This window comes from Mesocricetus auratus, unplaced genomic scaffold, assembly GCF_017639785.1.
Source record: "Mesocricetus auratus isolate SY011 unplaced genomic scaffold, BCM_Maur_2.0 Super-Scaffold_100676, whole genome shotgun sequence".
NCBI classification, from domain to species: Eukaryota; Metazoa; Chordata; class Mammalia; order Rodentia; family Cricetidae; genus Mesocricetus; species Mesocricetus auratus.
Genome location: NW_024429266.1, coordinates 113,863,524 through 113,882,609, shown reverse-complemented (window position 1 = coordinate 113,882,609; position 19,086 = coordinate 113,863,524). Strand labels below are relative to the sequence as shown.

The 19,086-nt window shown below is 46.5% G+C and overlaps 1 protein-coding gene across 5 annotated transcripts in view; it reads left to right on the top strand.

Moving 5' to 3' along the window:
• The first annotated feature begins 2,899 nt into the window (after positions 1-2,899).
• Osbpl3 (oxysterol binding protein like 3) overlaps positions 2,900-19,086 on the top strand; it is a 175,807-nt gene continuing 159,620 nt past the window's right edge. For 2 of the 5 annotated variants that reach the window (XM_021223671.2, XM_013126073.3), the window contains exon 1: positions 2,900-3,247. The gene's annotated coding sequence lies outside the window, so the exon portion shown is untranslated. The remainder of the gene's footprint in view (positions 3,248-19,086) is intronic. The other 3 variants (XM_021223673.2, XM_013126074.3, XM_021223674.2) reach the window with 3 other exon arrangements.

Here is a 19,086-nt window from a genome sequence, read left to right as displayed (position 1 = left end):
TGATCCGTGGCATTGGCTAAGTGCTAAGTCAGTAGTTTTCAGCCAGGACCATTTCTGCCCTCAGGGGTCTTTTGACAATGTCTGGGGACTTTGGGTTTCTACATCTGGGTAGGACAGAGTGTTCTTTGTGTCTGGTTGGGTAGAGGGCACAGATGTAGCTTATAGGTACCAGATATCCCTACTCACAAACAAAGAATTGTGGGCCCAAAATGTCAATCACACTGAGGTTGGAGACTCTGTTTTAGTCTACATGGCGATTGTTTTCAGATTGCAAAACTCTTGAAGTGGCCCAATAAATACAATGACTATTTCCATTTCACAAAGTAGGAATGGTGGTTGCTTAACCAGGAGTTATGACAAGAAGCTGGGGGTCCAACTCTAGAAGCCCATGCAGTTCTTGCTTACACTCCATTCTGACCAGCTTCTTTTACTATGAAGACATGCAAAACCAGGCAAGCACCTGCTCACCTATGAGGAACGTCAGAGGCTAACGACATTCAGCAGAGACCAGTGAGATGGCTCAGGGGGTGAAGACACTTGTCACTGAGCATGAATTTGATCCCTAGGAAGGAAAGAGCCAGCTCCAGCAAGTTGTCCTCTGACCTCCACATTTATGCAGGGTCACACATGTATGTACACACACACACACACACACACCATTGATAAATGTAAAAGAAGAAAAGGACTAGGCCAATAGCAGAGAAATCCCCCCACAGTGATGGAGCATCTACTAGGATCAACAGTATATGTCCAGTTGTTCAGAGAAAAGAACTCTAGAAACTTACTATACAACCATTGATCTTTCTCAAGTACATTCAGATCATCGCCCTAAAATAAGACTGTGGGGAAAGCTAATTTTATGACAGTAATGAGCTTTTGCAAGATAATTAACTCTGTGTGGGTTTCAACTTTAATCTTTCCCCCTTTGATTTGTAGCAGCTTATTTAGAAGAGGAAGTGAAACTGAAGAGACTCACTGAGATTCCTCTTTCTTGGAGGCAAGGCAGTTTGAATATGAACAAATCTCTCATCCTATCTCATTAATGGCCTCCAGCACCAACCAGAACACACAGGCAGCCTGGAAGAAACAGAAGAAAAAGCCAAGGACCGGATGCCAGTTTGAACAGTAAAACTGTAGCTGTCTGTAAAACCTGTGGCTACCAGGTCGTCTGGTACAGGCTACCGCCTCCTTGGGCTCAGGGTAGCTATGAATCAGGCTCAACACAATACAAGTGTGTATGTATATAGTTATACATGATTGTACAATCTTGATTGTGAACTTTGGAGATGACAACCTCAGTGTGCAAAGTCTGAAGGTTGGATTCCTCTGCATCGAAGAATTCCTTTGGGATAAAAGGCTTGTCTTCTTTAGGAAAAAGAGTCCAGATGCAACAAGGTGGTTTGGAAGTGGGGAGAGGAATAGAGAAAGAGTTATTAGAAATAAAGCTGGGCGTGGGCAAGGCTTGCCTTGGGTTCTCGGTGGCAGCTCGCACTCTAGCAGGCTTGGGGCTGTGTAGGAAGCCCCGCCTGTCATTCAAATTGAAATCTCCAACCGAGTGCTAAGGCTCACAGCCTCTAGGGAATCTGAGGTCCTAGGTATGCACCACCCCCACCCCAACCCCCTCCACCTGCCAGAGCCAAAACAGACAGCCCCAGAGTCTACGTCAGCGATTGTTCCTGAGAGCGAACATCCAAGCGTGGCGAATGAAACGTGGTTTATACAGTCGTGGAAAGCGCCCCAGAAACCTTAATACGGCGTCAGAATGAAAATGTCTAGTGCCACCAGTGGCGGCTGGTGGGAGTACTTTGGCATTCTGGAGCGCCTAGAGTGTCAGCAACAGAGCCAAAAGACCTAAACTGCCCTGCGTGGTGAGGCAGGCCAGGCGGATCTTAAAGAGATTAAATACATCGCATCTGCAGTGCCGAGTGCAGGGAAAGCTCGTTCCCAGACCGAGGGTGGCAGCGCCCTTCCCGCTTCGGCCCTCAGGGACCTACCTGGGCTGCTCCCATCACTCCTTCCAATGTCTCAGTGCTAACAGTTCACAACGGTGTATATTCTTTGGTTTATCGTCTGCTTCGTTTCTAAAATGGAGGTTCTGAGAGGGCAGAGACCTTGTGTTCCTTTACTGCAGGTTGAGGGCCACATCTGCTTTTGGCATTCATCATTCCCTGCCCACCGGCACCTGAGGCGCCGGACTCATGTGCGTCTGGCAAATTGACCTCTAATTGTCAGTAGCTGACATCCAAGCTAGGATTCCAGCAAGTGGGCCGTGATGTGGGATGGGTCTGGCCGTCTAGGCAGAGACTCCTGCTTTTTAATCGCCGACTACATTGCATCTTTTTTCCTGGCCCTTGTACGCGGACTGTAGGAACAAAATAACCCTTCTTTCCTCACCCCTCCACTGCGCCCCCGCACCAGTCTGCACAACTGCTTCTGGAGGCCGAGTCCCGGGGTCTGAACCCAGTCTCCCACATCAGTTCCCCTCAACATCGTGTGCCTAACCCTCCTCGGCTCCCCACACATTTCCCCCTTATTTATCCTCAGGCTTTTCAGTGGTCAAGCGATCCTCTCCTGTTGGACCACTTTAGTCTCCTGGAATCTTCTTAAAACAGCTCCTGCGGCGCTGACCTTACCTCCCTCCTAGTCATTCAATAAACATTTACTGAGAGTCTGCCGGGCGCACACTGCCCTGGGGTGCCGGCAGCTGCTGCCCCGCCCAGCCACACCTACCACCACCCTGGGCTCCTCTACACGCCCTGAACCCTGGGTGGCGTCACGGAATCCGCCTGCAGCTTCCAAGTGCAGCGTCCCACCGCCTTTCCCCGGATGACTCCTGATTGGTGGGAGTGGGAGCCACTCTGCTGAGCCCCCCCCATGCTGCTCCGCCCCCCAAGGAAGACACAGGCTCCTCCTCCTAACTCCCTCCCCTTGCTCCAGCGACTCAGCTAATCTCCCCGCGGCGCGCGCCCTAAAGTTCTGGGTAAAGTACCGAGAACTGGTCGCGGGATCGCACGCCGGCCAGTGGCAGAGGACCACGGACCTCCGCGCCGGGAAAGTCGGTGCGCAGCGCGGGCTTCCGCCCACCATCTGTCGGCGAGTGGCGCTCGGCGCCCCAGTCTCCTGCGGCTGGTGCTGGAACTGCCGTCGGCTGAACCTTGCAGGGACCGGAGAAGCCGGGTTTGCGTCCTTCCCGGTCTGAAGCCTGCACTGGGGAACCACGCAGCGTCCACAGCTGCGGAAAGCTCAGGTGAGCAGCAGGGCGTCCGGCGGGCTGGGGTTGAGGTGTGGTGGAGGCCCTGGGAAGGTTCAGGCGCTCTGCCAGTCTAGGGTCCCGAATATGTCTGTGTTGCTCCCAGTTAGCCCCGGCCCACCGCGCAGCCTTGAGACTCGCCGGCGGTGTCAGAGCCAGTTTTGTGGGAGGAAGCACCTTGGTGTTGCTTATGCTGGACCTGTGCCCCTCGAGTGACAGCCCCGCCGGGATGGACCCGGAGAAGGAGGGGAGCGCGGGAGCTTGTGTGCCGGTGCAGGAGGATGCCGTGCGGTGGAGCTGTCCCGGGCACAGCCTGGCATGGAACAGGAAACCTGTTTAATTGGTTCAGGAGGGAGGCATTGCCACATCCGCGAGCTAGGGTCAGGTGGTGCAGGCGCCTTGCTCTCTGGTCTCACCAGCCAGGTCGCCATGCTCCACGGTGTCTGCACTGGGGACCAAGAACACCCTCCCCTTGGGGCTTCAGGAGCCCAGCGAGCGTTTGCTGCCTCTGGCGTAACCCGTGGCATTGCCTTGTGTCCTTCATACACTTCTGAACCAGCTGGGTGCCTCCCTGACTGTTGTCTCTGAGAGGGATGTAAAGTTGCCTGTCACCTTGTGTCTGGGAACTGCACTGGGACAGTGAGTCCCCTTGGATGTTGCAGTGCTCTAGGTTCTGATTACGGGCTGAGGCATTTGGGTACTGTATTTTATATTGTAGCTGCTGACTTTTGACCATCTACATCCCACATTCAAAGTATCATACTAAGAGAACCTCTTTCTGGCCACCGAAGATGTCAGCAGACGGCAGTGCATCTGAGCTACATGTCCATCCTGTCCATCAACTCCACATTGTCCTGTTTGGGGCTCTTCACAGAGCTTAAAACTGGAATGATCTTGTTTTTTCCAAGTGCCCGCCTCCTTCTGCTGCTAGGATGCAAGTCCTCCGAAAGTGGAAGTTTGGTCCTGTTCCTCATTCTAGCTTTCAGTGTTGAGAATGCAGCCTACCACACTGCAGGGTCACAAAACACATTTTATGGAATGAGTGAATGCAAACTTCTCCATGGTTACAAGAATATTTCACAGCTGGTTTTGATTTTCATCGTTTTCCTTTTTTTTATTTGGAAAATTAGTAAATGGCAATAGCTACTGCTGTTGCGCTTCCACTAACCATCGAGGTGTTGGCTTTGTATAGATTGCATCATTTAACATTACACTATTCTGATTAGCTAGATTTTTTGCCCCCCCCCCTTAGATTTATGTGTGTGTGTTTACAAACTTGTGCTTGTGTATATAGATTGGTGGTTCAAGGACTTTACTGGTGAGTTTTTTTCTCTCTCTCCACTGTGGGATCTGGTAATCAAACTCTGGGAATCAACTTGATAACAACTGCCTTTTACCCACTCAACCATCTCCCTGACCCAAGCTAGACATTTTTAGTGGATTGGAAATTGTGGGTTAACTAATTGTCCCAAGGTAAACATCATTCTAGTACTATGATTCTAGCCTGTTTTTGTCATGTGTTGGGTTACTTCTAAGAGATGAAAATATGATTTCCGTTGTAAAAATGGACATGTAAAAAAGTCAATGGACATGTTGTTCAGCTAAAAGAGTTGTTGTTTTAGCCCTGAGATCTGTTTTCAGTAATGACTAATACTTGTAGGCCAGGGTGCACAGGATGTCTTATGTCCTAATCTTCACCATCTTGACAGGCTTCACCACCCAGGGAAACTGTAGCTGAGTTCAGGAATTTGCCTGGGGTCAGTTGTAATTCCCAGAGCTCTTCATTATCTTTCTGATTCTAAACCCTTAGCTCCTCCCACAATACTCTGATGTCTCTTGTCTCACTATTTAATCAATGTTAACCCAGTGATGCAGCTCACTGGTAAAATGCTCAAATGATGTCTGAGACAGGGCTGTAAGCTTTGTGGTGCCAGCACAAATAGACCAGGTAAACTGTTTCTGAATGGTCGAGGCTCTCACTGCCATTGATTTTTGTGGTTGAGTGTATACGGTTTGTGGGCATGGTCGATTGGGGGCTTTTAATAGGAGGAAATCCTGCTTTCAATCAAATCCAAAAAGCAACCAGGCTGTTTGTAGTCAATGAGCTCTGAGTACTGATGCTTTTCATCTTGATGGGAAAGTGCTGGAAAGTTGGGTCATTCCTTTCTACTCAAATGCAGAGACCACTCACCCCAGAAGACTCTGCATCGACTTTCCCACAGAATAAGGTCATTTCTGCTCTTTCTTTCCTTGCATTACACTCCTGTGGAGAGGCTCGGAAAGAGATGGTATGGTTGTCTCCTAAAGGACCAGTGGCAAAGAGGGCAGGAGGAGGGACACAGACATCCCCTCTGCTCTTCGTTCTGCGTCCAGCCAGTTCTGGGGCAGTAGGGTGTTTCTCCCTGCATGAGGGTCTGGATAGCCCACCATGTGATTTATAGTGAGCTTCTCAGCAGGACTACCTTTTCTTAATTGACATTTCTGTTTTGGGAGCCCCAGGGAGGACTGGATTAGAGTGCCCCTGGAAGTGGGGTTGTGAGGCATCAGGGACTGTGGAAGCTGCTAAGATGAAGGCACTCTCCATTCATACATAATCAAGAGCTGTACGGTTTCCTGCAAACTCCCATTCTGCCGAAATCCACTTAGCCATCAGCTTTCTGGCCTTCTCTAGAAACTTCTGTTTTGCCTTCTCAGTTACAACTGTTCAGACCACATTCCTGCTTCCTTACCCTTGTCTCAGTATCTTTCTTGGGCTTTGCACAGCCCCTGCAGTGCCTTAGCTCAGGGATTTCACTCTGCCTTAACGTTGCCTACACGTGGCTTTTCCCTTCTCCTGTCTACCATGTGCGGTAAGGCAGATTCCTTAAGAACTGTCATTATGGTAGCGGCTTTTATACTTATGAACAGTATTAGTTATAGCGGCAGCTTCGAACTCAGATGCAGAGAGTCACGTGGAGGAGCTGGCCGTGCATCACCTCTCTCCATCTTAAAAGCCACATCAAAGCAGGTGACTTATACCTCAGTGACAAGGTGAGGCTGGGAAATGCTCAGTTCACTTTGCTTCTCATTAATGTTGGAGCCGAGAGCCAAAGCCCAGCTCCCTTTCTCTACCCACTTAATGTAGACTCCTTAGGCTAACTCGGGGTTTGGGATGGTAGGTTCAGCCTTGGCTTTCACGTCAGCATTCCTGACCTGTGTGTTGTCACCAGAGCATCTGTCTGGTCTTGCCCATGTACGCCCATTGCCTTCAGTGCTCTCTCACTGCCTTGCTCTGGAAGAACCTAGATCTTCCGAGGCTCAGCTCAGAAACTACTTCTGGAAGCATAATCTCTGTGAACCCAAACTGTCAGAGCACATAGAAAACAAAAACTAAAACAAGACAGGGTCTACCTATGCATCCCTGGCTGGCCTAGAGCTCTGTATGTAGACCAGGCTGGCTTCAAACTCACAGTGTTCCACCTGCCTCTGTCTGCTGAGTGCTGAGATCAAAGTGTGTGCCACTGTGACTAGCCTTGTCAAAACAGTTTTGTTTTTGTTTTTAAGTGTGAATGAGCTCCCAGTTCTGATCACCCAGAGTCCGCTTTTGATTCCTGTCCTTTCTGTGCCTTTTATATCTCCTGGCCCTTCCGTTCCCTTGCTTTCTGACCCACTTTTTATATTTAAATATATTGCCCCCTTTAGACTTCATTTATATTACTATTATTGTTAGTTATTGTGTGCACGTGTGGAGTATTTGTGTATGTTTATGCAGGAACACATGCATGTCTGTTTTTCTTAGTGCTGTGGGTTCTGGGGATCCTAACTTATGACTTCGTGTTTGTGGTGAGCACTTTACCATCTGAGCTGCCTCCACAGACCCTTTTCCCAGATTTTAAATGTCTTGAAGGTAAGATGAGTGGATTCTTCTTGTTTCTATTATTGGCATAAGGATCTGGTGTCCTATTGACAGAAAATACTCAATTAAAGCAGAACATTAGACAATTATATTTGGTTACATTACATTATGTTTTAGAAAAAGCAGTTGGAATATGTTGTTTTATTTAGTTTATTTTTTTAATGCAAGGTGTTGTTATGTGGCTCCAGGTTGAACCTGACCATTTTCCTGCCTCTCCTCACTAAGTGCTGGAATTAGGATATAGACCATCCTGCCCAGACCTATTTTCTTAGTGTTTGATTCATAACACTTTAATGCCTTTATAAGTTTATGCCAAAGCAACAGAACAGCTAGTGAAATCCCTGGGAAGTACCTGGTCAAACACTCCCCATTTAAAGCCACGGGGGGGGAAATCATACATTCTTATATTTAACAAACGCTGTAGGGTATACCATGTATGTGATATACACTGGGTTTTTTTTTCATGTCTGCTAATGCTGTTGTTATTAAATGCCTATTATAGGGCCTGTGAGATGGCTTGCTTGACAAAATGCTTGTCTTGGAGCCCTGAGGACCTCAGTTTGATTCCCAGAACACTGGGTGCTGTGGCTGGTGTTTACAATCCTAGTATTGGGGAGGTGGAGAGAATTGGATCCTTGAGCTTGCTGACTGAATTCCATGCACATGTACACACATGTACTTGAACTGGCACACATGCATGCCCTGACACACACACACACACACACACACACACACACACACGCATACACACACACACACACTTGACAGTTGTTTTCAAATTCATTCTAACTTTTTGTGGAATTTTATTACCAATGAATATTTCAGAGTTTAGTAAGATTTCTGAGGTCTCTCTGAATCAGGTTCAACCCCTGTCCAACCTTCTAGCTCACCCGTCATCACTGGAACTGCTGAGTGACAGCACCCCATTACCAGGGCCATGCAGGAAAGGGATCTTTTGGTTATTCTTCACGATTATTCCTCCTCATCTATGTTCACCTTCCTCATGCTCAGTCATGGGTCCCACTTCAGGGTGGACACAGCTTCCAGGAAGCCTTCCTCTGCCTCCTCCAAGCTGGAGTTGGAGAATGCAACTCTCAGCGCGCATTGTACCTATGCATTTTATACGCAGCTATTACTACTCTGCTGTGACTCTTACTGTCTGAAGGTTTTATCTAAACCACTGTTTCTCATGATTTAGGGATCCCAAAATAAAGTCCTCTGCTTAAAATGTCTGAATCAAGTGGCTTAGAGTGAGGAGAGTTGGTGACGAGTTTATTGTTGTTTTTTTAAAGCAGTTTTGTCATTTTGTGTTACATCTGGATGATACAGTATAAATGCTTTGTGTGTATGTAGTGTATTTGGCTACTACTTTCTAAAACAGCTATGGAGGTGTAATTCATGTGTGGTGCTTTGAATAAAAATGTCCTCATAGGCTCATAGCGGCACTGTTAGGTGTGGTCATGTTGGAGTTGATGTGGCTTTGTTTGGAGGAAGTGTGTTTCTGGGGGTGGGCGCTGGGGTTTCAGAAGCTCAAGCCAGGCCCAGTCTCTGTCTTCCTACTGCCTGCCAATCAAGATGCAGAACTCTCAGCTCCTCCGGCACTGTGTCTCAGCTCCTGCACACCACCATGCTTCCCACCATGATAATAATGAACTGAACCTCTGAAACTGTAAGCCAGCTCCAATTAAATGTGTTCCTTCATAAGAGTTGCCACGATCATGGTATTTCTTTACAGCAATAGAAACCCTAACTAAGACATTATGTATCATGCAATTCATTTGTTTAAGGTATACAATGTAATGGCTCCTAGTATATGCACTTAGTTGGACTGTCACCATAATGGATTTTCAGACACTTCATCGCCCCTGTTTTGTGTATGTGTGGACTCACCTGGTATGTAAAGGAAGACACAGAACCTGTGACCTTTTGAGTCTGACTTCTTTCATCCAGGATTTTGTTTTCAAGGTTTATCCCTGGTGTGGCAAGAGTGAATGCTTCCTTTTTTTTTTTTTTCTTCTTCTTCTTCTTCTTCTTCTTTTTTTTCTCACTGCTTAAACACGCCATTTTGAGGTTAGGCAGAATGCCTTTAATCCCAGTGCTCAGGAGGTAGAGGCAGGCAGATTTCTGTGAGTTCCAGGCCATCTAGGTTTACGTAGTAAGACCTTTGAAACAGATGAACCCCACCATATTGTATACCATGTTTTATTAACTACTTGCCAGTTAATAAAGGAGGAGCTGGTGGATTTTATAACAGGTCCCCTAGCTCTGCTCATACGCACTAGTAAGTCAATGGTGATGTCCTTTGCATCTTGATGCTACACTGTGTGATACAGGATGGATGCATGGAAGCATCTGGATGATAAAGTGTTTTACTGACACTGTCATTTTGGGGTCTTCACAGTATCCTGGTTTTCTCTTGTGCTGTTGGGGACCTAACCAGGGCCTTTAGGGGACTAAGCATGTTCTCCCTCTGAGCTTACAAACCTCAGCTTGAGTATCTAGACTCGAAAAGCCAACAGTTAAAAGAGGGAGAGCTAATCAAGGAGATGTGAACGTGAATGCAATACTGTAACTTGTAGCATTTGGGTGGGAAGTGCAGAGGAAACGAGATGCCCAGCCAGTGGTTGATGGCTACTGATGCTGGGCGGCGTGCTTCTGGGGATGGGCTTTGTGTCTGCACTGTCCGCTGGACAGCCATTAGCCATATGTGGCTACTGGACACTGAAATTATGGCTAGTACTTAGCAAGATGTGCAGTTTGTGTGAAATGCATACTGGATTCTGAAGGCTGAGTATGAAAAGAGTATAAAAATATCTCAGAAAGATTTTCATTGCTTATATGTTGAAATGACAATATTCCAGACATATTAGGGCATAGATTAAAAAAGTAACTTCATCTATTTCTTTTTAATTGACGACTTAAGTTAAAGTTGCATATAGTCTGTTGGACGATGCAGCTATACATTTTTATGTTTGAACTATATATATTATTATGTTAATATACATCATATAATAATATATGTTATATATAATATATGTATTATATAATAATATAATAATATATTGAGGAAAACCAGAGACACCTGAAGTTTTAAAAAGCATAGAGTGTGGAAAGTTTGGGAAGTACAGATTCATCCCCAGGTGCCTTGCAGAGGCCTCCAGCAGGCAGTATGACCGTGGCCTTCTACTCCCAGGAGGAAATTGAAAATTCCTTTGCAGTGTGTGAATTAGCAGCCCGGGAGGCTTGAATTGCTTCTTTGGCTATTTGCCAGAGTCTTTGGAGTTGATGAACTGTTTTCTGCACTTCGGAAGAACACAAGAACACAATTGGTGATATCATGGTTTCTGATCACATGATTTATTCTCCTGAGTTGATCTTCCCGGACCCGCTTTCTCGTAGCCTCTACCGAGCACGAGCAGAATATGATGTCAAAGGGTAATAATGTGCAGACTTAAAGCCGAGAAGTCAGTTTCTTTCCTGTGAATTCTATTTAGATGAAAACGCTGTCTGGGTGGAGATGTCCATTTACTCATGGAATGAGGGGGAGGTGGTGCATTTAGTTCTTGGTGTGGATCAGTGAGTACCCCGAGAGGAGTCATCCACTTGCTGAGAGCGCCCTGAAAGGGAAAATCGCAGCTTCCGGTCCAGTTGCTGTGGCTCCCAATGAGGAGCCAGGAGAGGACCACAGACTCTCAATATCGATAGTTTGTCATTTTACCCCCCCCTTTTTGGTTAAAATACTGAAATTAGTTTTTGCAATGTTGTGCAGACCAAGGGCTTTCCCCAACAGACCATTTCTTCACCCACGTATTAAAGCATGATGTAGTGAAGATTTCCTGTCCTGTGCCCTGCACTTCTGTTAAATATTCTAACAGTCATAAGACATGTAAATAAAAGTTTAAGTCTTCTAAATCAAACATTCCCCTCTGTATCATCAGTATTGGGCAATGGCCCGCAATGCTTAGAGGCAAAAACTAAATAACCTATGTAATTTTAATTTCACCAATGTCAATAAACTCGAAGTAGACGCCTCTCTGGAGTTAAAGCCTGAAGTAAGATTTTATGTTCATTCATTTCATAAGTATTTGTCAATCTCATTCCAAGTACCAGATGCCATACTAGAAACAGGGTGTGGTGGGGAATTAGCGGTAGAGTCTACCTTCAGGACTTAACAGTCTAGAAGAGGATGTCGACATTAAACAGAGAATTCATTAATTACCATGGTGATATGTGCTCAAAGGGAAAGAGTCTGGATTTTAATTGGGACCCTGGGGAGGAAAGTTCTATTTTCCTGTGGGTCATGATTCAGGCTGCAAAGATCTGAGAGAAGAAGAGAAAAGAGACTGTGGCTAAATCCTCCTGGGAGAAGATGTGCAAAGCCCTGCCCTTTCGTGACTTTCAGGTTGCAGGAGGCCACATGGAACTGGGGAGAAGGGTTTGAATTTCTCTGATGCCACACATGGATCTGTTTGTTTCCTAATGGGGTCCGAGTCCAAAGTTGAGTTTCTGTTACCTTTGTAACTGAATCTGAACATGATCTAACAACCTGGCAATGGATATAGCCTCAAAGAATCAGTTGCTGTCTCTCATTCAAGTGTAGCTCATTTGTCCTGGATCTGAAATGACTTAGGGGTATTTATTACTTTTCTCACTGCTGTTACCAACTTCCTGACCAGAAGCAAGTTAAGGCAGGGGGGGGGTTGTTTTGGCTGATGGTTTAAGGGGTGCAGTCCATCGCCCCAGGGAAGGTGTGGTGGTGGGAGCATTCTGGTCATGTGTCTACAGTCAGGAGGAAGAGAGGGAGAGATGCTGTGCTCAGCTCACGTTCTCCTGCTTATTTAGTCCTGAACCTCAGGTCTTTCCCTCCTCAGTCTCTAGAAATGCCCTCACAGACACAGCCAGAAGTGTGTCTCCTAAGGGGTTCCAAATCCAACCAAGCTGACAATGAAGATGAACATCACAGGCTACACGAAGGCTTGAAAGCCTAATGAGGACGCCTGCTTGGCTTTATTCTCACAGGTTCAGGACAGTTTTCAGCTGGTTTCTTATATATGTAGACATAGCAGCCTTGTTTCCTTTGGTGCTTGGGAGTCACTAGAGAAGGATCCATGCTGCCACTTATGGTTCAGAAGACCACAAAGAACAGACGGCAATGGATCTAGTGACTGTGGGTGAGCTTGTGGCAAAAGAAAGTATTTGGTTCTACTAGAGGGCAAAGGCTGGCATCAGAGATACATGGTAGCCACAATAGGAGGAGTTGAGGAAATATCAAAATATTTTTAAAAACTAGTATGATAGTTCCTGAGGATAGGGACTGGTAGTGGAGGTTGAGAAAGAAAGCAAAGATGATTCTGTCCGGAAACAATTAAAGCTGGAATCTAAGTCCTATCTTCTACCAAAATAAATTCCAGAGGAAGCAAAAATTTAACATTAAAACAACTAAGAAAATGAGGTAGAATCCCACTTTAGTAGTTAATGGAGATAGACAATCCTTCCCAGATGCAACACACACTCAGAAGCTATCAAATAAAAGGCTGATTCATCCAAATGCATATCATTTTTTGTAAGACCAAAGCTTTTCAGTTCTTTCAAAAGACAACAAAAATTTTAGGGAAGTAACAATTATACTACACAGATGTACTTCTTTCAGTATATAAAGAGCTCCCACAAATCCAGAAGAGAAAGGCTGGTTACTCTGGAGGTAAAGAATATGAGTGTATAGTTCATAAAGCTGTACAGAGATGACTCTTAAACATACTAAAACTTTAATGTGAATGAAAACCTTTGTAATGTACTATTTTCCGCAGGCCAGGTTGGCAGACATTGCACACCATGGCACCACTGCCTCGGATCTGAGGAAATAGGTGCTCAGGTCCTGGGTGGAAGTTTGAACTGGTCTCAGTTGTGCGATGCCAGAATCACAAATATGCACACTCTCTGAATTAGCAGTTATGATTCTAGGAATTTTATTGGACTGATAGGAGTACAAGACTTATCGTTAAGTTATAATACAAGCAATATGTAGAATGCATAGATGTGGGGTATACATAGAATATCTACAAAGGGATTGCATGTTATCTACTGGGTAAAAATGCATGCCTATATGGTATATTTCATATGTATCTATGCAGATATGTATACATACGATTTACACATGTGTACATACACAAAGCTGATGGGCACAGTCAGCCTCCAGGGCATGTATGTTTCTTCCCAGGTCCTTGCTGTCGACTTGGGCTGACGCATGAATCACGGTGAGAGTAGGTAACACCACGCAAATCAACAAGCTTGGCAAGTCAGGGTGTTTTTCCAGAGAGCTGGTTGGTAAACATTTACTTTTCTTCCCTATGTATATACAAATATAAAATATCTTGAAGGACACACAAGAGGTTGCTAATGCCAGGTTCCCCCAGGAATGGATAGCAGGCAACAGGAAGATAGTGGTGGGATAGGAATTCTATCTTCTGAGTTTTATTTTAAGCAGATGTGCTACTTATTTTAAAATGAGTATACAAAGTAACCAGAAAGTACCTGCATACTTTCAGTTCTACGCCTCTATGTCATTTATGATGCCGAGTTCCTGTCAGGGAAAGCAGAGGAACTCTCTTAGGGGAAAGGGTGCTTCTGGTATCCAGCCTGGCTGGAGGCCTTTTCAACATGGAAATGTCCACCTGCAACTTGAGAGAGGCAAAGTCGGCGATCATATCTGGGCCAGCAGTTCAGTGGATAATATGACAGCTGAGGAGGTTTCCAAGAGCCATCCAACCTGTGCACCCTCAGGCAGGCCCCAGGAGGAAAGGAGGATGTGTGCTGGTGCCTTGGGATTGTAAACCAAAAGGTGCTTAGTGGCAGGAGAAAGAGGGGGAGGGGACCTTGGCGGATTCCATGGCGGGTGAGGGTGACCGAGGTAAGGGGCAAACACGCCAGGCAGACAGAGCTTAAGTGAGAAGTTTTATTAGAAAGGGATGGAAGGGGGGAGGAAAGAGAAAAGAGATAAAGAGACACAGAGGACGGAAGAGAAGAAGGAGACAGGAAAAGTGCTGTCTGCCCAGGGCAACAGCACGAACAAGAGAGCAGAAAGAGAGCATAGGTGGGCGGAGATCTTTGTTTTAAAGGGGTCCTTTGCACCTGGGCTGACCAGGGTACTGCCTGAGTGCATTCTGCCAGTGACAGGTGCAGGCCAGCATAATGCCTGAGTCCTTACAGGTAGGGGAAGGATAACCAGCCAGGCAGATGATGATAGCCATTTCTTTTATGGAACAGCTACTAAAAAGGAGACCTGTCCTTTGTAGTTACTGAAAGAACATCACCACATTTAATTCTGACAGCCACCTTCTAGATGGGATTATGTTTCCGTGATACTTCTTGAGTCGAGGAGGGTAATTCTAAACAGGACAGATCTGGCGGAGTGGGTGCTGATAGTGTAGGGCCACAGAGCAGGGTGCAGTGTCAGAGAATGGAGGAATAAGGAGAGAGAAGGACCTTCAGGTGAAGAGGGTGATGAGCCACAGTGGGAAGCAATTTATGTTTTGTGTCTGGAAGGGCAGGAACCGAAAGGAACCCCAGGTGTGTGCATGGCTGTTCCGTTCTCTGCCAGCTGGAGACCCACCGTATGTTTTGAACAAAGGATTATGAGTTCACCAATAGGACTGGCAGTCAGTACATTCCTGGGGCATTTATTATGAGTCCATTGTGGGGAAGAGAGACTGGAGGAGGAGGTGGAGAAAATCATTAAAGGCGAGCTAGATGCTGCATGGCCCACGGAACAAAGGTGCGGAGATGGCTTGTGCACACCTTGTCTCTTGGTGTTGTGTTGTTTGTTTGAGACAGGGTCTCACTATGTATCTCGGGCTAGCCTGGGCTGGCCTGGAACTCATTATGGCCCTATAATCCAGGCTGGTCCTATAGATCACAGGGATCCATCTGTGCCTTCTGAGTGCTGGGATTAAAGGTGTGTGCCAGCACGCTCAGCCTTTTATTTGCATATGTTAGTGGTATTTTTATCTGAGAGTAACTTATTTTATTTTATTTTTTTGGTTTTTCGAGACAGGGTTTCTCTGTGGCTTTGGAGGCTGTCCTGGAACTAGCTCTTGTAGACCAGGCTGGCCTCGAACTCACAGAGATCCACCTGCCTCTGCCTCCCAAGTGCTGGGATTAAAGGCGTGCGCCACCAACGCCCGGCGAGAGTAACTTAAATAGAAAAGAGGCCCTCTCTCTAGAACATTCTACACGGGAGTAAGCAAAGTTTGGTGAATGGTGATTTGTTGACAAATTTATGTGCATTGTTTATGAAATATATATGTATATTGATTTGGTTTTTCAAGACAGGGTTTCTCTGGTCTCGAACTCGTAGAGATCTGCCTGCCTCTGCCTCCCGAGTGCTGGGGTTAAAGGTGTGCACCACCATCGCCTGGCTATGAATTGTATCTTTCAAGTTAAGCTGCAGCCACATCCACAGACACTGACCGCCTCTGTCCTTGGGCGAGGGAGGCTGGTACCAGGGACTCTTTCATCTTATAAGTGTGCGCCCTCACAGTGTAAAATCTGTCCCACTTAGGCTCCGTAGCCCAGTGTGATCTTGAGCTTTTACATGTGTCATTAAGGGGTCATTTCAGTAATAACATGTCAGAGAAAAAATAAAGGTTGTAGCCAAAACAAGACTCAGAAAAAAGACTGCATGCAAGGACTTCTTGCTGCAAAACTGAAGGTAGCCTACCCCTGACTGGAAATTCCTGTTTTTCTAGTCCTTGGTCCCAGGGTTAGAAGAGCATTGGGTTTGTTTATCTCTCTCAGTTCTGCTTGCTGTGGTCCTTGGTGAGGGCTCAGAAGCCTCTTTGCTTCTCTAGCATCTGCTGGATTTATTTTCATAATGTAGATAACTTGTAGGCAGACATGCGTAAGATAGCTGGGTTTTCTAATCCATGGATGACACTTTGCTTAACACATGCTGCGATCTGAGGACAGAATTTGGATTTCCACTGTAAAATGTGATGTGGGGCTGCAACGATCCTGAGGTTTTCCTTTACTGTAGGACTGCCCCAGGCTGTCGTGCTCTAGGAGGTGAGGTCCTGGTTTTGGTGTGGCTGATTAGCATCTACTGAGGTTTAGCCAGTCATGGTCCCACCCACATCCCTGTAGGTACTCAGCACTGCTTCTCCTCAGCCAACTGTGTGAAAGAGCTAAAGGAAACAGGAACCTGGTGATTACAAGCAGAGCAAAGGATCCGGCTAGAGGAGGGGAGTGTGTAACTAGGAATCAGTGATAGATTTCTTCTAAGCCAGAGCAATACTGGAATGCTTAATTCAAATATTGATCGTGGGGCCCTGTTGTGTAACAGTTCCCTCTGAGATTGAAACATTCAGTTCTGCAGAAAAGGTCCTTAGGTCAAAGGTAAACAACTCAAACTCACTTCAGGAAGTTCCTGAAACTGACTGGATTTACTAGGCCCCTCCCTGCCAGAGTAAGCCATTAAAGCTGGGAGTGACCTCTCAAACAAAAATGAAGCAAGCGGCAAAGAAGAGGAGAAAATCTGCAAAGACCCTGTGGCCAGACCAGCTGCCTGGAAGAAGTTTATATTAGAGTTTCTAGGAAAGGACACTCTCCAGTCTGTTGAGCTGCCTGCAGGCTGTGCAATAAATTCCAAGCTTCCCAGCTTTTGTGAACTGTCACCCACACTGGGGTGGGCCTTGTTGATGCAGATGTGTTTGAGTCATTTCTACTGCTGTAAGTAATCCCTCACCTATACTCCTGTAAGTAACCCCAATAAAACTCATTGGTTCATCAAGCTGGACTTTGGTCTGTTATGGGATTCCTGTCTGGGGTGAGTAGACACATGTGTTGGTCTCCCCAGGAAAAGTTTTGTCAAACAATAGTCTCACCTCTGACTTGCAGATTTAGTGGGGCAGGAACCATAATTGGCGCCTGATCAGGCACCTGATAGAACAAAGATGAGTTGGGGAGGAGTGCGTACTTAGTCCTGGATAAGGATAGCAAGGCGAGCCCCTGGGGCTGAGAAGCCTGAAGTGGCTCTGGAGCGCCCATGGAGGAAATTCCAATACAGCTGCCCTCTCCTGTATGGTGTATGTTCCTGTGCCTGTGTTGTAGGACAGCAACTGCATGGGTCTTGTAGTGAGATGTGTAACTCAGGCTGAGCCATCAGGAGTAGGAGTGTCTGTGGGAGTAATCCCAGGACGGCCACCCTCATCTGTGTTGTATGGGGTGGCATGCCTGCTCCATTCGTGAATGTGGAGATAACCTGGAAACGGTTGAAAACTTAGAGGAAATTTTACAGTCTTTGCCATTATACAGCAAGAGTTAAGGCGGCGGTGGAGGTTGCCTGACATCTGTTGTATGTAGTTAGCAACTCACCTGCGGCCGAGATGGCAGTCAAACAGGAACTTGTTTGTACAGAGGATCAGTTGCAACAAGAAAGGGAGATGTAGCCAGTGTCCTTTGTGTTAGCCTCTAACTACATTAGATGAAGAAGAGGATGAGAGAGGGGTAGTAAAAGCCATTAGATATACCCCTCAAGTCTAACCTTCAGTAGAAAAAAAAAAAAGAAAAACCTGTAATGCATTGTGCAGATCGGGGCTTTAACAGGTCCAAAGCACGAAACCAGTGTGATCAGGAGCTACTCAGCACTAGAACTGCTGGGATCTGGGGAGACTTTTAAACAAGTGGCGACAGAGCCTGTCTCAGCTTGACTTGTGAGGCCTTGGGACATGGGCGTGGATGGCATCAGTCTGGCTGCTGTGGAGGCAGGAAACTGAGTAATTTAACTTCCCATCTCTCCTTAAGGTAAATGCTGCATAATCTGAGACACTCTGAAGAAAATCAATCCCCAGCGGACTGGCTTACCAAAGACATTAGCAATGCTTGGTTATGACCATCTGAAGTCCCCATAAATATCAGGAACTAGAAGGTCACAGAGGAGGAATGGATACCATAGAGAAAACTAGGACTAAGGGAAGTTGTGTTTGAACCCAGTTCACTGGGCCAATAGAACTATGTTTACAGAGGAATTAAGAAAAGGCTGAGCCTGCAAGGAGCTCAACACTAGTGTGGAGCGTTAGTGGCTTTGCCGAGTCCTCTGGTGGGACAAGACCCTTATGAAGTAGGAAAGGCCTTGGTAGATCTCAGTGACTTAGACCAACATGTAGAGATAGTTCACAAAGTGGTAGGGCAACCTACAGGAGACAGTGAAATGGTAAAGCAGAGGAAGAGGACAAATGTGACAGGATTGGAGTCGAGCTGGAGTTCCTAAGGAGAAAGCTGACAGAAAGCCACAGTGTGCATGCTCAGGAGCTTCTGCCTGAGGAGCAGTTCACAGAAGGTGTCCTTGATAAAATGCAGGTGGAGAAGGTCAAGCCTGTCCCAGTGTGGGAATCCCCCCAGACTAAGGAGCCCACATTTCCCTCCAGCAAAAGGTTATGCTAGGGTAGAGATGGTTTGCCCAGTCAGGAACTCCCCCAACATCCAGGTATGGTGAAGGGGCAGGCCAGAGGAATGTGCCAACCCAGGGCCACTTTTACAGTGCCAGAGGAGGCCATGTAGGCTGCTGGTGGAGAACTGTCACCCACATTCCTGCTTGACTGGGATCTCTGTGTGTTAAAAGACCGACATGCAAGGCAGGATGTGCCTGCTTGTGCAATAGTAGCTTGGCTATTGTAGCTGAGACCAACAGCCTTCTGACTGGATTTAAGGCCACTCTAAAGCCCGGATGCAAGCCTGGTATTGTAAGCCAGAACCAAACCTGTGGTTGGGGCAGTCATAGGCTCCAATTCGGAAGCAACTTCTATGGGTTTTCTAGATGGATGTGATGCACATGTCAAACCACCTTCTAAACATGTGTGTTCATGCCCATAGATCACTGCTGCTGTGAGCCTCAGCTCACAAGTACTGGGGGAGCTCCTGAGATCAAGTGGCTGTTACTGTGATACGG